The 23,152-nt window shown below is 48.3% G+C and overlaps 2 long non-coding RNA genes across 2 annotated transcripts; both read left to right on the forward strand.

Moving 5' to 3' along the window:
• Nucleotides 1-4,680: 4,680 nt before the first annotated feature.
• Nucleotides 4,681-13,553, forward strand: LOC139034763 (uncharacterized). Its single transcript, XR_011487307.1, has 2 exons — nucleotides 4,681-4,758; nucleotides 13,221-13,553. It is a non-coding gene; the product is annotated as an uncharacterized lncRNA (long non-coding RNA).
• Nucleotides 13,554-14,078: 525 nt separating this feature from the next.
• Nucleotides 14,079-22,450, forward strand: LOC139034762 (uncharacterized). The gene is made up of 2 exons (XR_011487306.1): nucleotides 14,079-14,424; nucleotides 18,591-22,450. It is a non-coding gene; the product is annotated as an uncharacterized lncRNA (long non-coding RNA).
• Nucleotides 22,451-23,152: the final 702 nt, after the last annotated feature.

Raw genomic sequence — 23,152 nt, forward strand, 5'->3', positions numbered from 1 at the left:
CCAGGGCACTCGTGACTTTTGGTCTTTGTTTCAGCACGTGGGATCTTGTGAACTCTCGGCTGCAGCATGTGGGACCGAGTTCCCTGACCAGGGATCAAACCTGTGCCCCTGTAATGGAAGTGTGGGGTCTTACCCACTGGACCACCAGGGAAGTCCCTAGTTAGTGATTTTTTTTCAACATCAGCAATCTACACTGATAACAATTTATGGCTAAGTATACAGTGCCAGTTCACCTCATGCTGCGGAAACACTCCACGCAAAGCTGAGAGTTTTAGAAAGTTAACCTCCCCAAAGAGACGTGGTGTGCCTCTGTTGCGCCTCCCTCCTTAACAACCAGTACAGCATTTCTGCTAATGGGATCCAGATTGTTTTTGAGAAAAGCCACGTCTCTCCCCGTTCTCAGTTCCTGAGGTTAGGAATAGTCCTGTGATCTGGGCTTGACCAATCAGGAATTGATTCAGAGATGGGGACACGAGTAAAGGTGGGCCAGTGGGAGCCTGGTTTGGGATTGTTGCTGGCGCTGTTGAGAAAGACATGCTTTGCCTTTTGGAATTGCTAGCGGGAGCTGCTGCCTGAGAGTGAAGCCAACACAAAGGAAAGCAGACCAAAGGTAAATTCAGCTCACACTGCAACTTGGATGTATTAACATTGTAATTTCTCTAGTTTACTCATAATCAATCTGGCCTTCCACAGGTTAGTAAGGATTAAAATGAGTTTAAATCTTGGTACAATCCAATAATTTTAATATCCCCTTTGAGAACATGCTCTGTTTATCAGATGGCCTTTCCCATCTCCTTCTCCACCGATAAAGATGATGGTGTCTGGCCAATATTCCCCTGTACATAGTGACTGAACTTTTTGATAAAGATACTGAAATATACCTGGAGCGGTTGGTTAGCAAGTGCTAGCTTCAGTTCCCTAAGCACCTCCGTTTGCCCCCTTCCTGGGACTTCTCCCTAGGCTTCCCACAACCCATCAATGAAGACATTAATCTTGGCCGCAGCAGGGCACTCCATTAAGACTGGTCAGGGCCTGAGCCTGATTTCTAAATGCTTTGGTCGTCATCCCTGCAGGGTGTATGTGGTAGTGGTAGAAGCAGGGATCGTGTTTCCGTGTCTCTCCTCCGTGGAGAGAAAAGGAACCCGTGGCCTTGCACCCACTGCTGGGCATGGATGCACCATGTCAGGGCAAGGTCCACGTTTTGCCTGGACTGGATGTGCTGCCAGCCTCTGATGAGAGGTCCATGGATGGCGAGTTTGTGGTCCACCCTCAGCTTCCACGGTGGCTCAGTGGGTAAAGAATCAGCCTGCAACGCAGGAGACACAGAAGACATGGGCTCCATCCCTGAGTCGGGAAGATTCCCTGGAGTAGGAAATGGCAACCCACTCCAGTATTCTTGCCTGGGAAATCCCACGGACAGAGGAGCCTGGTGGTCTACAGTCCAAGGGGTTGCAAAGAATCGGACATGATTGAGTGATAAGCACAGACTCGAGTCTGAGGAAGTGCTCCCCGCTAACGCGATCTCTTCTCTGCTCTCCCAGGTGCTTCTGACCCCCTATCACCTGCAGGGGTCACCTGCAGCCAGGACCGCTGAGTCTCCTTACCACAGTGATCGTCCTGGCAAGCACAGGCTTGCTGCTACATCCAGATAGGTTCAAAGCTACGTGGGTACCTAGCATAGCTTAAAAAGTCTTCTGTGGGCCTCCCTTTATCTGACCAACACCAGACTACCCAGGCTATCCCTCTCATAATTCTGCAATCGGCAGGGGATAAGGTCCTCCGGTGTTTGCAGGGCTAGTTGTTACCTTCCTAACCCCCTTGCTCTTCCCTCACCTCTGGTCTTGGTCTGCTGCTTCTGTCCTTCCACAATCCCCCTTTCTCCCTCTGTCTGGACCTCCCATACATAAAACCCAAAGTTCAGTCTACCAAATCCAGGCCTTCGTCTGCTAAAGAGGAAGGTTATAGGATGTAGAGGTTATTTTTCTCAAGGTAAGAGCTTGAATTACATGGCTATAGTCTTGCTACAAACTCTGTTTTGAATGTCAGAAGCTGACTGTTTTCTTTGTCTTTGCATACCTCCTGGAAAGACTCTCCATCCCCTCCCCCGCCAACAGATATATGCCTTGAGTAGACTAAATTCATATGCTCTGAAAGGCAAACGAGAAAGTACACTGAAAACTTCAAAATATTCCTTCTGACATCTTTCAAGCCCCCAAACCTAACCATGCCTAAAGCCAGTAGATGCAGTTTAGCAAACCAATAGCTTCCATTTTGGGTTTAGCTGGTTCGAGCTGGGTTTCAATCACTTGCTACCTGGAGACCTGACTGACGTGGGAATAACAGCATCTATCTCACAGGATTTGTGTGGCATTTGGCACAGCTCCACGTGCAAACGGGGCTGGTTATGTGCATTTGATGGTCAGATGGCTGCCATGGCTAGACCCTGACACAGACGAACCTTGCTTTGCAGAACTCCCGAGTCTGTTTCTAAACGTTCCCAATGCATTGCTTCCTCTCACATGGTAGAAAGAAAAGAACCAAGGGAGAGGACTCCTTCCTTTGGTTTATCTGGGATCAGAATCCCCTCTCCCCTCATTCACCCCTGTGGAGGCTCTGCTGAGATCCCATCCTAGTCCTGCCTGTTAACCCTTCCTGCGTCTCCTTACCCTTAAAGCACGTCTCAGCTTCCCGCAATAGAAAGACAATGACAAAAACCCAGCTGTAACTTCCCCTTCCCTGCCAGGCAGCCCTCCTGCAGCAGTGGGCTGTGCCCACTCCCCCTGCTGCTCCTCTGGCCTGCCTCCATCGACTGCTACGCCCCGGGACTCGGTTTCTGCTCTCACGTTCCCACTGAAACTGGAGTCACACGAGTCAGTAGTAACTTCCTCATTGTTGAGCTCAGCAGGCACATTCCAGGGCGGGTGCCCTGGACTTCTCCGTGTCATTTCCCACTCTCTCCTGCCTCCTCACCCTGAACAGTCTCCTCATTTGCGCTGTTTGATGCCGCTTTTTGTTTTAGTTTTCTTCCCACTTCTCTGCTGCCTCCTCAAGATCCCTATTTGGTCTTTGGAAGCTGGTGTGTGTCAGGGTCTCATCCCCCCTGTGATCTTCTCAGCCTGCCTGCTCTGGGTCATCTCAGCCCCACCGCGGCCTCAGGCACCACCTCGATGTCGACCCTTCCCAGTAGGCGTCTTCAGGCTTCTCTCTCCTGCTTGGCACCCATATTTCTAACTGCCTCCTGGAGGTCCTCCATGGAAATTCCACAGGCACATTAAAAATATATATTCAAAACACACCATCTTTCTTAAGTGGTACCACCATCCATGAAGCTGCACAAAGAACCTGGAAGCCTTGCATTCCCATTTTCCTTTCCCCTTTCCCTCCGCACGGAGGCAGACCCCTGTACCTGGCAGAATACAACGGGTCCTCAAAGCAGCGTGTGAATGGATGAATGAGCTCTGGGGACACAGAAAACCAGGGCTCTAACTTGAATCTAAAATTTGATGCCGAGTTACCTTTCACAGTTTTTCACTGCTTCTTCTTTAATAGGAGGGACCATCATTGTATCAGATGGTCTTCAACTCTGGACATCTGTGACTTCAGATGACTCCAACCTAATACCTTAGGTGCTTAACCACTATTCCTTCTTATCCACTTCACTCCATTGCTGCTATTCGTGCCCTGTCCGCCTAAGAAAAACACAAACTGCACCACCTCACAGAACAGATTTCACCCTGATAAGAGGTCCCCGTGTATCTCTGCAGCCACCGTGAGTCACAGTGAGAGTTGGGCGGGGAGGCAGAGAAGAGGGAGGGGGGAGGACAGGGCAGAGAGAGGAAAGATAACCAGAGGCCATTTCCTCCTTTCCCTGTCTTGCCAGGTCACGTAACCCTGTGTCAGTCTCCCCAAGTGCTGTGCTTGGGAAAGTACCTTCCCACTGGTGCAGCCAACTTCTGTCTGGAAATGAGAACGGTGATTGTCTCAGGAACACCTGTGAGCCTAGCACTTTTGACTTCTCAAAACATTGCAAGAATATTTGTTTGAGTGACTTACAAGTGCAGGCTACATGCTAAGCAATGTGCACCTCATCTCACTTAAGCCCTGTGACCTTAGGTAGGGCCTTTTTAAAAAAAAATCTCTGTTTTGCAGACAAGAAAACGGGCTGAGAGAGGTTAACTGCTTCCCCAGACCATCCAGCAAGCAAAGCGGCAAATTAAACCCAGGACTGTGTCGCTCTATGCCCAAGTCTCCGATGGCCACGGTTTCACTGCTTCTGATGTGTTTGTGGTTATCTTCCATACCATACATACATTTAGGACACGGTAAATTCAGGCGCTAGATAAACGCTCAGTGAACGCGTGCCTAAACCACGACAGTGAGAGCTGGATCTGGTCCCTGCTTGCAGAATTCACAATCGCAGCATCAGGCGATTCCCAACACTTCCCTGGACCTCAGTTTTCTCATCTGTAAAATGGAGGCACGAGGCAAACGGCCTTCAAAGGACCTTGAGCCTTCTGTGAGTCTTCTCCAATTGTGCCGTGTCCCCAGCACGTTGCCAGGAACCTAGACGGACAGCCGGACCAAAGGGCCTGGGTTCTCTGCAGGGACCCCGCCGCCCCACCGCTGACGCATGCGCCCTGGCGCCGAGCCCGCGAGCGCCTCGGCCCCTCTCTGCGCATGCGCCAGCCTTGGTGGCCAGCCCGCCGGCGCCCGGGGCAGGGTGACTCCCTCCCCGGCTCGGGGGAATCAGCGCCCCAGGTAGGGATGGGGTGATCCTGCCAGGAATGAGCCGGGGCCCACTGGGGAGGCGCCTGCCCTCGTTAGGAAAGGCCATAGCCTCCCCAAGACCCCTGGAACGCTGTTCCCCTGCGGAAGAGCGTGTTCCCGCGTCCGCGCCCGCGCGCTGGACGTGCCGGGCGGCACGGAGAGGCGGTTCTTTCCGGCACAGATGGAGGCGCTCCCTGGCGCCGCGGTGCGCGCGTGGACGAGGGGAGGGCCCCGCCGGCTGGGAAGGCCGGGGAGGACTTTCAAAAACCCGTACTGCTGATTAAAATAAAGCCGTCTGAGGTCACCGAGGACATTTATCCAACTAGGCGCGGGGAATGGGCGGTGTGAGGCATCCCCTGATAGTCTACGCTCCGAAAGGGCAGCAGGCGCCGCAGGGAGGCCCACTCTTCACTGCTGCTTGGGGATGAGTAACAGAGCCTGGACAGCTGTTTATATACGGGAGGAGACGTGGAGACGGAGAGGGGGTGTGTGTACACGTGTGTGTGTACACGTGTGTGTGTGTAACAGACCCTGGACAGCTGCTTATATACTGGAGGAGACATGGAGACAGAGTGTGCGTGTGTGTGTGTGTACACGTGTGTGTGTAACAGAGCCTGGACAGCTGTTTATATACGGGAGGAGACGTGGAGACGGAGAGGGTGTGTGTGTGTGTGTACACGTGTGTGTGTAACAGACCCTGGACAGCTGTTTATATACGGGAGGAGACGTGGAGACGGAGAGGGTGTGTGTGTACACGTGTGTGTGTAACAGACCCTGGACAGCTGTTTATATACTGGAGGAGACGTGGAGACGGAGAGGGTGTGTGTGTACACGTGTGTGTGTGTAACAGACCCTGGACAGCTGTTTATATACGGGAGGAGACGTGGAGACGGAGAGGGTGTGTGTGTACACGTGTGTGTGTAACAGACCCTGGACAGCTGTTTATATACTGGAGGAGACGTGGAGACGGAGAGGGTGTGTGTGTACACGTGTGTGTGTAACAGACCCTGGACAGCTGTTTATATACTGGAGGAGACGTGGAGACGGAGAGGGTGTGTGTGTACACGTCTGTGTGTACACGTCTGTGTGTACACGTGTGTGTAACAGACCCTGGACAGCTGCTTATATACTGGAGGAGACGTGGAGACGGAGAGGGTGTGTGTGTACACGTGTGTGTGTGCAACAGACCCTGGACAGCTGCTTATATACTGGAGGAGACGTGGAGACAGAGTGTGTGTGTGTGTGTGTGTGTGTACACGTGTGTGTGTAACAGACCCTGGACAGCTGTTTATATACGGGAGGAGACATGGAGATGGAGAGGGGGTGTGTGTGTGTATACATGTGTGTGTACACGTGTGTGTGTGTAACAGACCCTGGACAGCTGTTTATATACGGGAGGAGACGTGGAGACGGAGAGGGTGTGTGTGTACACGTGTGTGTGTACACGTGTGTGTGTTTAACAGACCCTGGACAGCTGCTTATATACTGGAGGAGATATGGAGACGGAGAGGGTGTGTGTGTACACGTGTGTGTGTACACGTGTGTATGTGTGTAACAGACCCTGGACAGCTGCTTATATACGGGAGGAGACATGGAGACGGAGAGGGGGTGTGTGTGTGTGTGTGACGGAGAGGGTGTGTGTGTGTGTGTGTGTGATGGAGAGGGGTGTGTGTACACGTCTGTGTGTACACGTGTGTGTGTACACGTGTGTGTGTAACAGACCCTGGACAGCTGCTTATATACTGGAGGAGACGTGGAGACGGAGAGGGTGTGTGTGTACATGTGTGTGTGTACACGTGTGTGTGTGTAACAGACCCTGGACAGCTGTTTATATATGGGAGGAGACGTGGAGACGGAGAGGGTGTGTGTGTACACATGTGTGTGTACACGTGTGTGTGTGTAACAGACCCTGGACAGCTGTTTATATATGGGAGGAGATGTGGAGACGGAGAGGGTGTGTGTGTGTGTGTGTGTGTGACGGAGAGGGTGTGTGTGTGTGTGTGACGGAGAGGGGTGTGTGTACACGTGTGTGTACACGTGTGGGAGAGGGGTGTGTGTACACGTGTGTGTGTACACGTGTGTGTGTGTGACATGGAGATGGAGGGGTGTGTGTGTGTGTGTGTGTAACAGACCCTGGAGGAGACATGGAGACGGAGAGGGTGTGTGTGTGTGACGTGGAGATGGAGAGGGTGTGTGTGTGTGTGAGAGAGAGAGACATGGAGATGGAGAGGGTGTGTGTGTGTAAGTAACAGACCCTGGACAGCTATTTTTATACTGGAGGAGACATGGAGACGGAGAGGGCTGTGTGTGTGTGTGTGTGTGTGTGTAACAGACCCTGTGTGTGTAACAGACCCCGTGTGTACACGTGTGTGTGTGTGTGACATGGAGATGGAGAGGGTGTGTGTGTGTGTGTAACAGACCCTCTGTGTGTGTACACGTGTGTGTGTGTACACACGTGTGTGTGTGTGTGTGTGTGTGTGTGTGTTGGGGGAGGTGGGAGCAATAGGGGAGAGGACTTACGGAGGGAACACGTGTGTGTGTCTGTGTCTGTGTGTGTGTCTGTGTGTGTTGGGGAGGTGGGAGCCAGAGGGGAGAGGACTTGGGGAGAGAACAGGGAGCAGCCTCTTCCCTACTCATCCTGTGATCTTACTCCTCTTCCCCCTGCAGATTCTAACTCCCCAGAATTAACTTCCAAGAGGTTAAGCATTACTTATGACTTTGAAATCAGAAAAGGAAAAAGGATGCTAATAAAAAAATTTCCTAAATGGTGAAAATAGATGAGAATCTCAACGTTCTGAATTTGCCCCTGTTGGTCCCCTCAGCCCCCTCTCTTCTTGCTGGCCATCTCTTGAATGTCCAAGCCCGGGGTTACGGATCTGAGCCTCCTTTCCCCACTCAGGGATCACGGGACGGCCTCTCGGAGGTTGGGTCAGTGGTCTGGAGGAGACAGAGGAGCAGCCCTCCTACTAGGAGTCCGTTCAGGTCGTCACTTTTGGTGTATGACTCTGTCCTGAAAGGCCTGCTTCTTCAGAAAGGGATTTTTTTAGGCCGAGCTAAGTTCTGGGAAGGCAGAAAGATGTCCACAAAGGGTGGTTGCTTTGAATGTTGGGCTGACCTGAGGCAGGCAGAGACTGTCTGTGCTGCTTCTGTCAGAGTAAATATGTGGTGAGCTCACCACTCCCAGGAGACATGCTGTGGGAGACAGCCGCAAGCTGCATGGGGAACCGCTGCGGACAGCAGTTCATGTCAGACCATTCAGTTTACTTTGATTCCACTGAGCTTCATTTTCTCCCCAAGCCCTAAGAAATCTGGAGAAAGAGACGTTGAATATAATGTCAAAATTTAACCAAAGCATGAAATAACCCCTAATATTGAAATCAGATTGTAAAGGGTCACCATCTTAAGGGTTTGCTTAGTGGACCTTTCAGAAGTTTTTGTTTAAGAATTATGGAGACAAAAACAAAACACAACCCCTTCCCCAGGGAGGAAAGTTTACCTGGAGCTCTTTCTTTCATTGGTCACTTCTAAGATTCACCAGATCACGATAAGGATAAAGGGTGGGGATATGTGGGGTGGGTGGGAGGAGACTGATCATGCTTCAGCTGTGACTACTGTCTGCAACAATAAGAAGAAAGTAGTCTTTGCCTTCTGCAAAGGGAAGTTGGAAGTCAAAGTTGTGGGGAAGCATCCACCGCTGCAGGACAACAGCCTTCTAGGTTCCAGCACAGCTGGGCTCTTAGACATTCATCCACTTCGTCCAACGGAAGCTCAAAGAAGATGGTGTTTTAGCCTTGGTGGTCCAGTGGCTAAGACTTCACTTTCCAATGCAGGGGGTACAGGTTCAATTCCTGGTCGGGGAGCTAAGATCCCACATGCCTTGTGGCCATAAAACAGAAGCAGTATTATAACAAACTCAATAAAAACCTTAAAAATAGTCCACATAAAAAATTCTTTAAAAAAGAAGGTGGTGTTTTTATTAAGGAGATAATACAGTTCAGGAGTTCTTTCATAGCAGAAAACCCCCCAAACACCCACAATATCTGTATGCCAGGTACTTTTCAGCCGAGGTTAAGAGGAGATCCCCCAAATGATCATTATTATTATTTGTTTGCATGTGTGTTTATTCTGGTTTGCTTTTAAAAACATGGTAGATTTTCTATATCCAAATGGATGAAGATTCTGAGAGCTTTCAGATCACCAAAAAAAAGTGGGAGCAGAACCATCCATATCCATTTCAGCAGACAGTTCTACGCTAGTCCTGTCTCTTCTGTCCTTGATAGACTTAGTGATGGTGCCACACAGGCTATTCAAGTGTGATCCTCCCCTTCAGTCATCTGTAGTGGGTGGTCACTGTGTGTCCATAGCAGCTTACCCTAGGTCTGAAAAATCAGAAAATCAGGCTCCTGAAAAGATTAGGTTTCACAAGAGATTAGTATCAATAATATGCCTTTGTGGGTATCCTGTCAGCTATCACATTTATTTTTAAGAAATCTAAAATATCCGAGTTCAAAATTCAGTGTCCTTTCCCTGTGATATAGTACTGGAGAAAGGGTTCCGGAAGTGGCAACTTGATTTGTATCTAATTTCAGCAAAATAATTGCAGACTGCTTCTAGCTTGAATGAGCAGTGAGGTATAGCTCCCAGTAGTTACTTATTTTAGAGCACTCCCTCAGGATGAATGCTAGCTATTTTCAGTGCCGTGTGGGAAAACCAAGGGCACTGCCAAGTTGTGGCAAGTTGGCATCATGCATATGAGCTGTCAACCTCGATGCTTAGTTCCACTCAGATTCATTTCTAATTTCCAGTTGGCGTGTAACCTTTTTCTGTATTCAATTTGGGGTCCTGATCACTTCCTTTCTCTGCCTCCCTACCTTCCCACCTATCTCTACCCACACAGGCAGCTTTGGGCTGAATCCATCTAATAATAACAGTGTGAATGCCAAGTGGGTTGTATAAATCCTTGCGGAGAGATGTGAAATGAAGCACATTGTTCTTCAGGGCTCCTGAGGACCAGAGTGTACCCATCGACAAAAACAAACTAATATGCAGTGAAGTTATACGCCTTTCTCTATAATTTATGCAGAATGAGATAATGCTGTGATCATGCCCAAAACAGCTATGGTGTGTGTCGTGGGCAGCCTCTAAAACAGCCCAGTGATCACCACCTACTAGTATTCACTCCCTGTGTGAACTGCCTTCTCATGTGGGCTGGACCTAGTGACCCTCTAAACAAACAGAAGATGACAAAAGTGATGAGATGCCAGTTTTTGAGATTAGATTACAAAAGATGTCTTTCCCCCGCCTCTCCTTCTCCTCCCCACCAGCCCTCTCCCTCTCTTCTTCTCTCTCTCTCTCCTTCTATCTCTTTGCCAACTGCCCATGTTGGGAGCTTCCCTGTGGAGAGGCCCATGTGTTAAGGAACTGATGTCTCAGCCAGGAGACAGTGAGGACCTGAGGCTGACCAACAGCCATGTGAGTGAGCCTGGAGGACCAGCCTCCCTTGTGGAACTTTGAGAAGACCGCAGCCCTGGCTGGTGCCCTGACTGCAGCCTGTGAGCCTGCTGAGTGAGAGGATCACTAAGCTATGCCAAGGTTCCTCACCCACAGAAACCGAGAGATAATATGTGTTTGTTGTTTTATGCACCTAAGTTTTGGAGTAATTTGTTATAAAAGAGAAACACTAGTATTAATACTAATATTCCCTTAAGCAGGTAGTTAGGAGCTTCCAGTGACCCCACCAGAGGTCTGTCTCCAGTGTCACCTCTAGCTACAGCCCCTACCATCACCTCTGGGCCTGCTTCTCGGCCACATCTTACTCTTGGTATCTTTGTGTCTTTATGTGAGTTGCTTCCTCTGCCTGAAATAACCTGTCACCTGTTGTCCATGTAAATTCCTGCTCATCCCTTGACATTTGGCTCAGATATGTCTTCTGGAAAACCTTCCCAACCCCTCCAGGCAGAGCGCCTGTCCCCATCCTCCACCTGTGCTGTGGCACCCACGCAGTGTGGTCCTGATTGGCAGACCTGCCAGGCAGCAGCTCCTGGAGGGCAGGAGGCGTTTATTCATCTGCCAGTTCCTGGTACCTAGCATAGCACAGTGATAAAGTGCCATTCCTGGAACAGATCCACGGCTGTTTTGCAGAAGCAAGGGTCTTAGGTAGAGGAGGACACGTGGTAGCTAGTTCCACCCCCAGCTAATGCAGAAATCCTACACAGCATTCTCAAGCATGCGGTAGAAGAATACTTTAACTGGACAGTACATGAATGTTAAGTACTCAATCAGCAGACCCAATGCGGTAGCAGCATGCAGTGTTGTAAAGCTCTCTTGGTCTGCTATCAACCCCTCAGCCCTCAGTTAAGGTCATGGGAGTTGACAGTCCTGTAATCTGAGTTGTTGTCATTTCAACCCATGACCTTTGATATGTTCCAGGCATCACAGACCTTCCTTCCCTTCATTTTTAGAGGAGGCCAGAAAGAAACCACAAAGGCATCTTTAGGGACAAATCTGGAAGAAGGGCAAGTTGTATTTTTATCTTAGGTGGCAATCTAGCCCATGAAGAGAGGGCTCACTGCAGGGGAGGTTGTTGGAAGATGGTGTAGGTGTGGAATACATTGTAAGCCTATCTACTTCATCGCCACATCCTGACAGCTGTGCTCCTAATTAGGATCTTCCCCCTTTCTCTCCTCCATGGCTCCTCCTAGTCTTGAATTTACCTGTAACAGCTTCTTCACTGGTCTCATGACATTCACCTGTGACCCTTTCCGAAAACTCTTCTTTCCAAGCTCTTGCAGCCAGAGCAATCTTTCTAAAGTGCACATTTGACCCCATCGCCTGTCCACTTACACACTTCAGTGGCTCCCTCTGCATGGCCTGGCTGGAGTCCAGCCTTGTCCTACATCCGGTACCCATCCGTCTCTGTGCTCTGTTCACACTCACCTCTTTCACGACCTTGAAGGCACAAGTGCCATCCCACCACAGAGAGGCACAGACCCTCTTGCCCTAGTTAATCTCATTCCTTCAGATTTCATGTCACTCACCAATTCCTCAGAGATTCCCCTGACATCCCTTATTAAATCAAACCCCTTAGTACTTATACAATAGAAAAGGCGATGACCTTGACCAAATAATCACACAAATTAACACAGCATTGCGATGTTAATTGATCAAATAACCACACATCGCAATGCTGTGTTAATTTGTGTGATTATTTGATCAAGGTCATCTCCTTTTCTATCCTGTAAGTTCCATGAGGGCAGGGACCGTGTCTATTGTTGCTGACATTGTGTTCATGGTACCCAGCATGACCCAGCAAAGAGTGGGCATTCAGTCAGTATTTGTTGACCTGAAATGAATGAATTTTGGGTGCTATTAAGGGTACATGGAAGAAAAACAGAAATGCAGGAAGTATGAGGATTTAATGGAACCCAAAGCTAGGGCATAGAAGGATAATTTGAATGTACCAGTTTCTTTAGACGAATACGAAATTTGCAGAAGTGCACAACATTTATAGCTCTGTGTCACTTCCCTTAGCCCAGGCCACCACCGCCTCAGGGAAAAGGAAGGATTTGGGGTCAGTTCCCGGAGGTCTTGGCTTCTGCCTTCTTACCTCTTCCACTCAGGCAGCCACACCAGCTCCGCCTCCCTGGCGGCTCGAGCCAGCTCTCCTTTGCAGGGAGGTGGGGAGGGCGGTGCTGGGGCCAGCAATATCACGGGGGCCCTTTCTCAGGAGCTCCACGTGTCTGTGTCCCTGCAACCCCAGCGCAGACCCTGGCGCGGCCCGCGGCCGACATGCACCTCCATCCTTCTCCGCTGGGGGCGCAATGGCGCCTCGCTCGGCGCCTGCAGGTGCTGCGGCGCCCCCAGCGGGGCGGGGGGTTTGTGCCCCTACCCCCTCCTCTCCCGTAGCTGGTTCCCATCCTTCCTCGACCGTCATCTCTCAGCAGTTTTGTAGCAGGCAAGTCATTTCCTCTTACTTGTTCACGAATCTTAAATGGAGGGGTCTAGGGCCTGCCGGTTTTATTTCTCAGTCTGTGTTTCTTCCAGGGCCTGACAAGACTAGAATGTTTCAGTAAATGTTTCATCCCACAAACATTTACTGCATCAGAGAGAGAGAGAGAGAGAGAGAGAGAGAGAGAGAGAGATGGATGAGCACATAGGGGCCCTGTCCCAGGAACCTGTCTTCTTCCGGAGTTCTTTACAGGTACCTTCACCTCCGGATGAAGTATTCAGCTGTCAGACCCTGGCTGAGAATCCATCCTTGCTTTACTAGTTTTTGCCAGGAGCCAGGAATTCAGAAGAATGTTAATCTGTTTTTCTTCCAGCTTTTCTTACACGGATGACAATATTATTACCCTCAGCTTTTACAGTGCAAGTCTGTACACAGATCACAGGGTCCAAGAGGGCTCCTGACTCATTTGAGATAATTACCTTTTTTTTTTCCCCTTTCTTTCTAGGTCTTCCATTTCTGTGAATCAGCGATGTGGAAAACCCAGGCCTCAGAAAAATTAAGGGAGGCTTGAAGTGAGCAAAGCAGAGCAGAGTGTTGGCAAGAGCTGAGGGCTGCCACAGCGGGAAAATCAAGCAATGCGTCATCTAAGAGAACTCGTGGTAATGTCTGCCTCCTCCCAGCAGCATCCGCACCGGCTGGGACAGTCAGATCACTGTGACTTGGGCAGAGATGAAAACACGCACGGCCAGGGTATTATAGAGGTGTGTGGTGTCAGGACGGCCTGTGCCAGCCTCATTTACTTTTCTGAGTCATTTGAACAAAGCAGTTGTTGGGCTAACCTTGCTGTGATGAGAATCCATGACAAATCCAAAAGCTTCTGCCCTGACTGCCTTCGCCCCGCAGCACAGGGCAGTCGTCTTTTCAGTGGTGTGAGCCTCACCACATGGCGACTGATGGATGAACTGTCCCTTCTCTCGCCCAGAGCCCCTCCAGCCAGGAACCTTGGCCCACTTTCTCCTATGTCTCAGAGGCCCGGCACTGGGCTTGGCATCTAGTAGGATCTGATGAATAAATGAATGGGTGTAGGGACATATGGGAGACATAAGGGGCGCCTACAGTGGGAATGAGTTCAGTGGCGCCATTCTGCCATTCTGTGTTAGTTCTCTGCGGTTTGCAGGACCCAAAGGAGGGGTAATTTGTCCTCTGTAGAAAAAGCATGCCTCATGTGGGGATTGCACAAGGGAAGGTGCTGGCTAGCTGGGTATCAAGGTGGGCAGAGGTGGAGGAAAACGGGGGAAATGACACAGGAAATGACGGTGTTCGTCCTAGGAACACGTCATAGCATCCCACGCAGAGCCCTGATTCTCCCGGAAATTGACGGAGTGCCTGGCGGAGGCCAGCTCGCAGGGAGCCGTTCCTCAGCCCCCGCAAAGACCCTCGGGAGGGCTCCCACGCTGTGCCACCGTCGTCCACTAGGGGGCAGGCGGAGGCAGGAGAAAAGGTGAGCCGGCCATCTGCAGGGCTGGGCTCGTCAGGCAGCGGTGCACCCAGGCTCACATCCAGCAACACCCTGGGCTGTGTGTGTTACTCAGAAAACTCGGCCCGCCTCTCTTCCTGCCTGTCGTTGTCTCTGTGATTTTATATGGAATGACCTGCGACATGAGTGACCACGAGACCATGGTAACCAAAGCACACAGCTCGGCGGAAAGGTAGATAAACAGGAAAAAAACGAACCCTTTGTTTTCTAATTTTACTCACCGTTTGTGTCTTTTCTCTCCCTGCCTCACCTATTCTTTATTATCCTGAAAAATCAAGATGTACCTGAATTCCAGGACTTTTAAAAATGAAAAGATAAATGAGGAAAATATGCCCTGGTCTCCTGTCATCTAGCCTTGAAGATAGCGACTCATTTCTTCGTGTGCAAGTTATCACTTCCTCTAGATATCCTGTCCAGCACTCCTCTTGTGTACCAACATACCATCTCAAGCGAAAATTATGTTCTTGATAATTCCCACATGCCATGAAAAGTAATTTCCTGTTAAGAAACTGCTGGTGATGGGAATTCTTAATTAGTTAAAAATTTTCCTAATCCTTGAGGATTGAATATAAAAAATACAACTGCCCTCTTGTACAAATTATCCTTCTATACATATTATTCGGCCCATAGACCTGTGACTCAAACAAACTAGATTGAACATAAAGGAATAAACATTTTACCAGGCCAGATCACAAAAATGAAAGTCCTTGTGTAGAAATGAGCATTGCTTCATACAAAATCAGAGTGTTTGAAAGCTGTTTTCCTGCATGCTGAGAATGTCCGATTAGAACCCCATCAATGCCTGATAACATTAACAGAAAACTTTAATGAAGTTAAAGACTCTTTAATGAATTGCATCTTTAATCGGAATGAAAACAAACCAACCATATTACATGAGCCATTGGAAAATGGTAGTCATCCTAAAAGAAACCGTTTTCTAGTGGAATCAGAATTCTTATGCAAACCTTTTCAGGCTGCAGACATCTTTGAATGCTACCCTTGATTTCATTCCAACAGCAATCACAGCTGAGAAATATAAAGTATGATGTCAAGTTACTTTAATGGTTTGCAAAATTCTCAAGAATTTTCTAAAAATATGCATTTTCAATGATACCATAGAGTAGTTGGTCTAAAATTGACTTTCAATTAAAAACATAAACAAACAGGCTTGGATATATTTGGACGCAGATGTTGCTGGAGGTTCCAGATTCCATTGTTTAAAGGTATTCCGTAAATATGACAAAAACTGTGGAGAAGACATCCATCTGATTGGGTATTCAGGTTTACAAAGGGAAGTAATTACAGGGCCAGAGACTGGGTGTCAGCCCTCATTCATCTAAATTCTCTTTCTCACATCAACCTAGCTTGACCTTGATTTTTTTTTAGATGCAAGTAAAGGACATCAGTGTAATTCGAATAAACCAGTGTTTTAAATTCCCTCGGGAGTCTGGAATCAGAAATGACAGACTTGATGGACATAAGCTTGAAGGAGTAACCAACTCTTAAGTAATTATGGTGGTTTTAAAAACAGTATCTTCCTTTCTTACTGAGTTAAATTTTCATTTTTCTCTCGAGGGAACGTTTATTTGTCTGATTCTTTGGAAAATACCCAAATGCTGGTTTCCACCCCTCCCCTCTCCTCCCTGACGTGCCCACCAGGCGCTCACTGCCTCTGCGGTGGCCTCTGTGGTCCGTGGCCATCTCTGCTGCTAAGTCACCTCCAACCTTCCTCGCCTTTCTCTGAGGGCAGGGGCCTCTCTTCTCTTCCTGACAAAGCACTTTCAGTCACCTCTTGGATTTCTTCATGGTTGATTAAACTGTCTGTGTTTATTCAGGACCCTTCTCCTCTTTCTGTGTCCGGCTGCTGACCTTTCTCTGGGTTCACCGTAGAGGAGAAAGCTCCCAGGGCAGTCCATCTGCCTGCCTGTTTGCAGCTTTGGTAAAGATTTGGTCCTGGAAAATGTTTAGGCCGTTGAAACATCAGTACATCTTCAAAGCATGTGACTTTTCGCCTGGGCAGTTTTCTGAGTTGCTGTTAGTGAATGAGATCGGAGGCACATAAGCAACAAGAGATGCCTGTGAGTCAGAGCTGCTGACATATCCCTTGAACCTCACCGACGTTGATGGGTCTTGCCGCTAGGCTCCATGGAACGTCACAGGGTTGTGTTTCCCAATAAGAGCAGTTGTGGCCTTAACTGAGGCCTCCCAGCTGGCTCAGTGGTGAAAGAATCTACCTGTCAATGCAGGAGACACAGGAGACCCAGGTTCGGTCCTGGGGTCGGGAAGATACCTTGGAGAAGGGAATGGCTACCCACTCCAGTATTCTTGTCTGGAAAACTCCATGGACAGAGGAGCCTGGCAGGCTACAGTCTATGGGTCGCAAAAAGTCAGACATGACTGAGAATGAACACTAGAAAACATGATGGTCTTAATTGCTTGGAAGTGGGAAGGAGAGAGAAACTGAAGCACAGAGTCTTGTTGAGTGACCGAAAGACAAGCCAGAGCAAATATCTTAAGTCAGAAATTCTTTACAGAAATTCTTGTCAGCCTGATAACTAATCCTCAGCCTGTGTCCCTGGTCTGGGGCTGGCAGGCAAGTTCAGCTTCCCCCAGAGGTACCCAGGCTCTGGCCCAGGTCACATGCAGGCATCGCCCCCTTCCCCGAACACTATACCATCTGGGGCTGTACCTCTCAGAGTGACATTTAAAATTTTGCGCATTTGTGTACGAATCTTAGGGGCATGGGGACTGTGTCTTCTGCATCTTTGCCTGTCTGGAAGCATGCAGTGCACGCTTTCATGAAAGTGTGGATAAATGGAGGTGCTGATGGACGCTCCCCAAAGGCCTTCTCTTTCATTCCTTCAGTGCCCCCTTGCTCACTCAACTAGCTCTACCCTCCTTCACTATTCTCAGAATATACTCAGCTCCTAGCCTGCACAGTTGGCATGACCCGATTTTTCTCTTTATTTGTTCATCTCATCTTTTTATGTCTAGTCTTTACTCTCCAGCTCATTCTGTAAACTCTTGGAGGCCAGAGGTTTCATGGGACTCTTTTCACCAATCACTTGACTGAAACATACTGAGACGCCGTCTACTTAACAGAGTTCAGAAGATGATGCTTGTGATGAGAGCAGTGGCTCACCAGGGCTGACCGCTGGTCCTGTTCAAAGTGTTTGATGGCCCAGGATTGGCTGTGTACTCTCGGTCACCATCGAGCTCTCTCTCGTTATGAATCCCTCATCGACACTGTTGGGTTTAGTGGCATGTGAGCTGGTGAGAGACCAGGAGCATCATCCTCTGAAGGCAGGGTTTCTCAGCAGCGACTCTTTGACATTATGGGATAATTCTTTGTTGGAGGTGGGGGTGCTGTGGTATGTGTTGTAGGATGTTTGACAACATTCCTCATCTCTCCCTCACTGGATGCTGGTAGCGTTCCCTGGATGTGGCAATTAAAGCTGTCTCCAGACATTGTCGTACGTCCCTGTTAGTTGGGGAAGGAGTTGGTGGCAAACCTGCTGCTTAGAGGCTTCTGCTTAAGGGATAAAGCTGAAAGAAAGAGTGGCCATAACCAGAGTTACTTCCTTTCTCCAGGAATTTTTTTTGACTTTTTAGAAAAAATGTAACCAGCGTGGTGTCTTGGTCTAGTCAGTTTCGGGGAAAGTCTCCCAAAATGTATTTAAATTATATAGTACTTTACCTCTTTGCCCCCTTTCCCCCTTAGAGGCCATTTTTCTCCCCATCATTATCACTGGGTTGGGCTCTGCTTTCTGTGGCCTGATCCTGTCTTGTTTTAGGAATCTCAGTGGCTTTCAGCAAACTCTGAGAGGCACATGATGAGCCACTCAAGGAGGCAGCTGACTGGAGGTGCTGGGCAGGGCTGCCTGTTGTCCTCAGCCTGGACATGGCGCTTGTGAGGACACTGTGCTTGGGATCTGCTCCTCCCCTTTGGGCAAAAACCAGATTTTTATCTCTTCCCTGGGAGTGAACAGGCCATCAGAGCAATAATTCATACAAAACAAACACACCAGAAACTAGGCTATAAACCCGGCTGCAACCATATTGCTCTAAAACGCTGATCTCCTCAGAGCTCTCCCAGGGTTTGAGCTCTGAATGTGGGCAGCATGAATGTGGTGGACCATCCAGGGTGCATGCAGGGCCCCAGGCCCTGGCCGGGTGCCTGGCCCCTTCTGTCTGTCTGTCTCAGCTGCCAAGGGATGACCCTTGTGGGCTGGTGGGGGAGGGACGGAGGGAGGGAGGAGGCTGGTGTCTGGGAGGACAGAGAGCAGAAAGTTGTTCACAGTCTTTAGACATCATTTACAATTTCTGCTTCACTTACAGGTCAGGTCCTGAGGCTGAGTGCCAGTTACCCCTCCCAAGAAGACACCTTTCCAGTAGATGCCCATCATCAGGATGCCTAGGAAACTGCGATAGTTGTGATGGACGTGGAATCAGAACAGAGGGACTTGGAAGATCTCATGAAGTGTTCTCTCTGGGCTGTGGGAAAGCCTGATGAAATAGCCCTGCCTCTGGGGAAAGCTCATCTCCCTGGAGATGGGAACAGTCGCCACTGCCCTGGGGAAGCCGACTGCTCACTGAAGGGGGCTGATGACCCCTGCAGGCCCTGGCTCTTCTGACCCCCATCACCCTCCTTCCCTTGAGGGCCGCCCTCCTCTGCTTTACTCAGGGGTCTGACTGCTGTGTTTGCTAACGCCGAGTCTCTCAGGAGTGACCTTTGACATCCTGTGCACAGGTTCCGGGGCCCAGGCTTCAGCGGGCCTTCTCCTGAATGGAGCTGCAGCCCTGAGCGGTAACCCTGGGTCAGGGGTGTCCTCCAGGCTTGTCGCTTGGTTATACCTTGTAGGATATCTTCTCCTTGACTGTGGTCTAATTTTGATAGACATTTCTGCCAAGTGGACAGGGAATGACTTTGTGAAATTCGTATTTCTCCTAATAGAGGGGCAAGGGAAAAAAAAGAAACAAACGCTGTGGTTTCCATGTGTTTAACCAAGAAAAGCAGAAAGTTTCCTGTTTTTCTGCGCCATCAGGGTATCTGGTGCTGTCTTTGGAGCCCTGTCCATCAGAGGCTGTCTCCAGCTTGGGCCCTGGCAGGAGTGCAGCTCCACGGGGCTGGCAGAGGCCTCAGGGTGTGGAAGTGCATCAGGTCAACCCACTTTTCTGTCACACACCAAGGGAGACAGTAAGCAAATCACGCTGAGAGCCCTTTTAGACACTTGAGTCATTCTTACCCCCATGGCTGGGCCTTTGTCAGCATCCTTTGTCACTTTAGAAAATGTTATTTCTTAGGGAATAAAAGAACAGTGTGGCCATGGTTAGTGTTGCACTTAAGTTCCATTACTTGAAGCATATTTGCTGCAGTAGAAAAATATGAATCTGATCAGCGTGTCACCAAGCCTGGTACTGCCACGACGATCATGTTTATACCCACGGCACTTGCACCTCAAAGGCATGTTCTTCAGAAACCCCTGTGCTGGGGAAATGGATGGACAGTGCTGTGTGACGCTGATTTTCGTTCAAAAGGAAAGACAGGAGAATGAAAAAAAGCTGGTTGGTTGCAGCAAGGCTCTCTATAACTGCTGCTTCCACGCTGGTCTGGCTCGTTGGTCAGGGATCTTGAAAATACAGGGATATTCTGTATTTTCTCAGTGTATCTAGTTCGCATGACTTCTTGTTCAGCCCTAAGTCAATATTCTTTATGCTCGTTTGGGTTAAATGTGCCTTTTCCTCCTTCCAGGTGTCTCTGCTTCTCAGGGGCTTTCTCCCTTGCTGTGAGCATCCCTTGTGGACACGAAACGATGTGGGGTCCCGGTTCCTAGGGTCAACGTGGAGCCGCTTTCTGGATGGCTGTTTTTACTCCCTTCTGGCGTTCCTCTCCCTAGACGTCATTTTGTCAGAGAGACAGGAGCCCAGGAACCCTTGAGAGGTAATATGTTGTCCCCAGTTACACTGTGAGCTGGTGCGAGGCTGGCTATCAGACCAGGCCTCCTGACTCCACACTTTTGCCATGGTTCCCTTTGATGTTTCTGGGGGGTTCCTCAGCCCTTGTGATAAAAATTCTCTGCACGTTGTCTCCCACAGACAGTTGCAAAGGTGATAAATAGGTGAGACTTTAGGCCCTGGATGCTCTGTACCATCTAGTAAGAAGTTCCTGCAATGGGCTCTTGCACCATCCAGAAAGCTTTTCTAATAGAAGAAATACTTGCTACTTTATTGTTTGCTTTGGTTTTCTTTCTACATATTCCTTAAGAAATTTTTTTAAGTGGAGTTTAAAATACTATATAAGTTACAGGTGTACAGTATAGTGATTCACAATTTTTAAAGGTTACACTCCATTTGTAGTTATTATGAGATATTTCCAATATTCCCCATGTTGTACAATATATCCCTTTGGCTTAGTTTATACCCAATAGTTTGTACTCTTAATCCTCTACCCCTTCATTGCCCCTTCCTCCTCCCCTCTCCCCACCGACTTGTTCTATGTGAGTCTGTTTCTTTTTTGTTATATTCACCAGCTTGTTGTACCTTATAGATTTCACATGTAAGTGAGATATACAGTATTTGTCTTTTGACTTATTCCACTTAGCATAATGGCCTCCAAGTCTATCCATGTTGCTACAAATGGCAAAATTTTATTCTTTTTTATGGCTGAGTAGTATTTCATTGGGCTTCCCTGGTAGACCTGGGTTTGATCCCTGGATTGGGAAAATCCCCTGGAGGAGGGCATGGCAACCCATTCCAGTATTCTTGCCTGGAGAATCCCCACGGACAGAGGAGCCTGGCAGGGGGTGCATGGCGGTCTCACAGTGACTAAGCATGGCACAATACAGTACTCCATTGTATGTATGTACCACATTTTCTTTATCCATTTGTCTGTTAATGAACATTTAGGTTGCTTCCATATCTTGGCAATTGTAAATAATGCTGCTATGAACATTGGGGTGCGTGTATCTTTTCAAATTAGCATTTTGCTTTTTTTTTGGATATATATCCAGCAGTGGAATTACTGGGTCACCTGGCAGTTTTATTTTTAGTTTTAAAGAAGCCTCCATACTGTTTTCCACAGTAGGTGCACCAATTTGCATTCCCATCAACATTGTAGGAGAGTTTTTAACATATAACTGCTATTGCCTCATTAAAAAGATTATATTTTGTTCAAAAGTGTTTTTCAATGTTCTTGACAGTGAGAGAGGGCTTGGGCCTTGTAAGAAGAAACCAGTTATACAGTCTGAGGTCTGCTGAAGGTAACATCTGTAGAGGCCTGTCCTATAGGAACATAGATGGGTCCATGTTTATAAGCCATTAATAAGCGAGGGATTAAATTAGTTGGTGGTGACTAATTCCAGATGCAAAGTGGCCTGAGTTACATCTTCCGGATGGAGGAAGGTATTGGGGAGAAATCAGTTTGCAGATTTAGGCCGGTTGCCTAATTTGTGATTCAGCATTTACACAGACCAGGGTTTGAAGTCAGACTTGCTCAGCTCATGCCCCCTCCAGGAAAGCTGGACCCCCCTCCGGAGAAGGCTACAGTCTCCTTCCCCAAAGCAGCCCAGCGCAGGGCTCCACACAGTGTTGCAGATAATTGCAGAGGGTTCAGGTTTCCCTGTTCCACTCACTCTTAGCACACACCCAACCTTGGTTAAGAGCTAGCACCTTCTCCCTCATTGACCTCTTAAACAAAAAAGCTAAGTGCTAGGTTAAAGGGGTGTTTATTAATTCTTTTCTATTTAATGCTGGAGCTGACTTGGGAAAAAAATTACATGGCTTGGAATGAATAATACTTATTGGTATAGTAGTGCTGGTGGCAGAAACTGAAAATCAAGATTTACTGAATGAAAAGACCAGTAGAGTGGGGAAGCCGTGGCTGGGTTTCAGGCTGTGGGTATGTGTGGTCCTGCGGCTTCGGGTCAGTGGCTGGGACTCTTCCAGCTTCGGCTGCCCTGTCTGCACCCATGCAGGTAACAGTGCCAACTTCAAAGCTGCCTTGTGAGCAATGAATGGGAAGAGAGCCTCAATCTTAATGCACCGTGTAAATTGCCATATAAATAGAAGGTGGTCTTAATCTGGAAAATAAAGTTAGTGATGAAAATACCTAGGCATTTATATTTTTAAAAACTTTGTATTTTTAGAATTTTGGAGACTTTTTTTACACTCTAATAAAAAGTATATCTCATGAAAAAAAATGATGAGTCCTGTTCTATCTTATATTTATACTTTTCAACAAGCTCAGATATGCATATGATACCACTTTAATGCAAAACGTGAAGAGGAACTAAAAAGCCTCTTGATGAGGGTGAAAGAGGAGAGTGGAATAAGCTGGCTTAAAACTCAACATTAAAAAAACTAAGATCATGGCATCTGCTTCCATCACTTTATGGCAAATAGAAGGGGAAAAAAGTAGAAGCAGTGAGTTTATTTTCTTGGGTTCCAGAATCACTGCTGGCAGAGATTATAGCCATGAAATTAAAAGATGCTTGCTCCTTGGAAGAAAAGCTATGACAAACCTAGACAGCGTATTAAAAAGCAGAGATATCACTTTGCCAACAAAAGTCCACATAGTCAAAGCTGTGGTTTTTCCCAGCAGTCATGTACGGGTGTGAGAGTGGGACCATAAAGAAAGCTGAGCACCTAAGAATTGATTCTTTTGAACTGTGGTGCCGGAGAGGACTCTTGAGAGTCCCTTGGACAGCAAGGAGATCAAACTAGTCAATCCTAAAGGAAATCAGTCCTGAATATTTATTGGAAGGACTGATGCTGAAGCTGAAACTCCAATACTTTGGCCACCTGATGTGAAGAGTGACTCCCTGATGCTGGGAAAGATTGAGGGCAGGAGGAGAAGGGGATGACAAAGGATGAGATGGTTGGATGGCATCATCGACTCAATG

This window comes from Odocoileus virginianus, chromosome 4 (genome assembly GCF_023699985.2).
Source record: "Odocoileus virginianus isolate 20LAN1187 ecotype Illinois chromosome 4, Ovbor_1.2, whole genome shotgun sequence".
Lineage (NCBI taxonomy): Eukaryota > Metazoa > Chordata > Mammalia > Artiodactyla > Cervidae > Odocoileus > Odocoileus virginianus.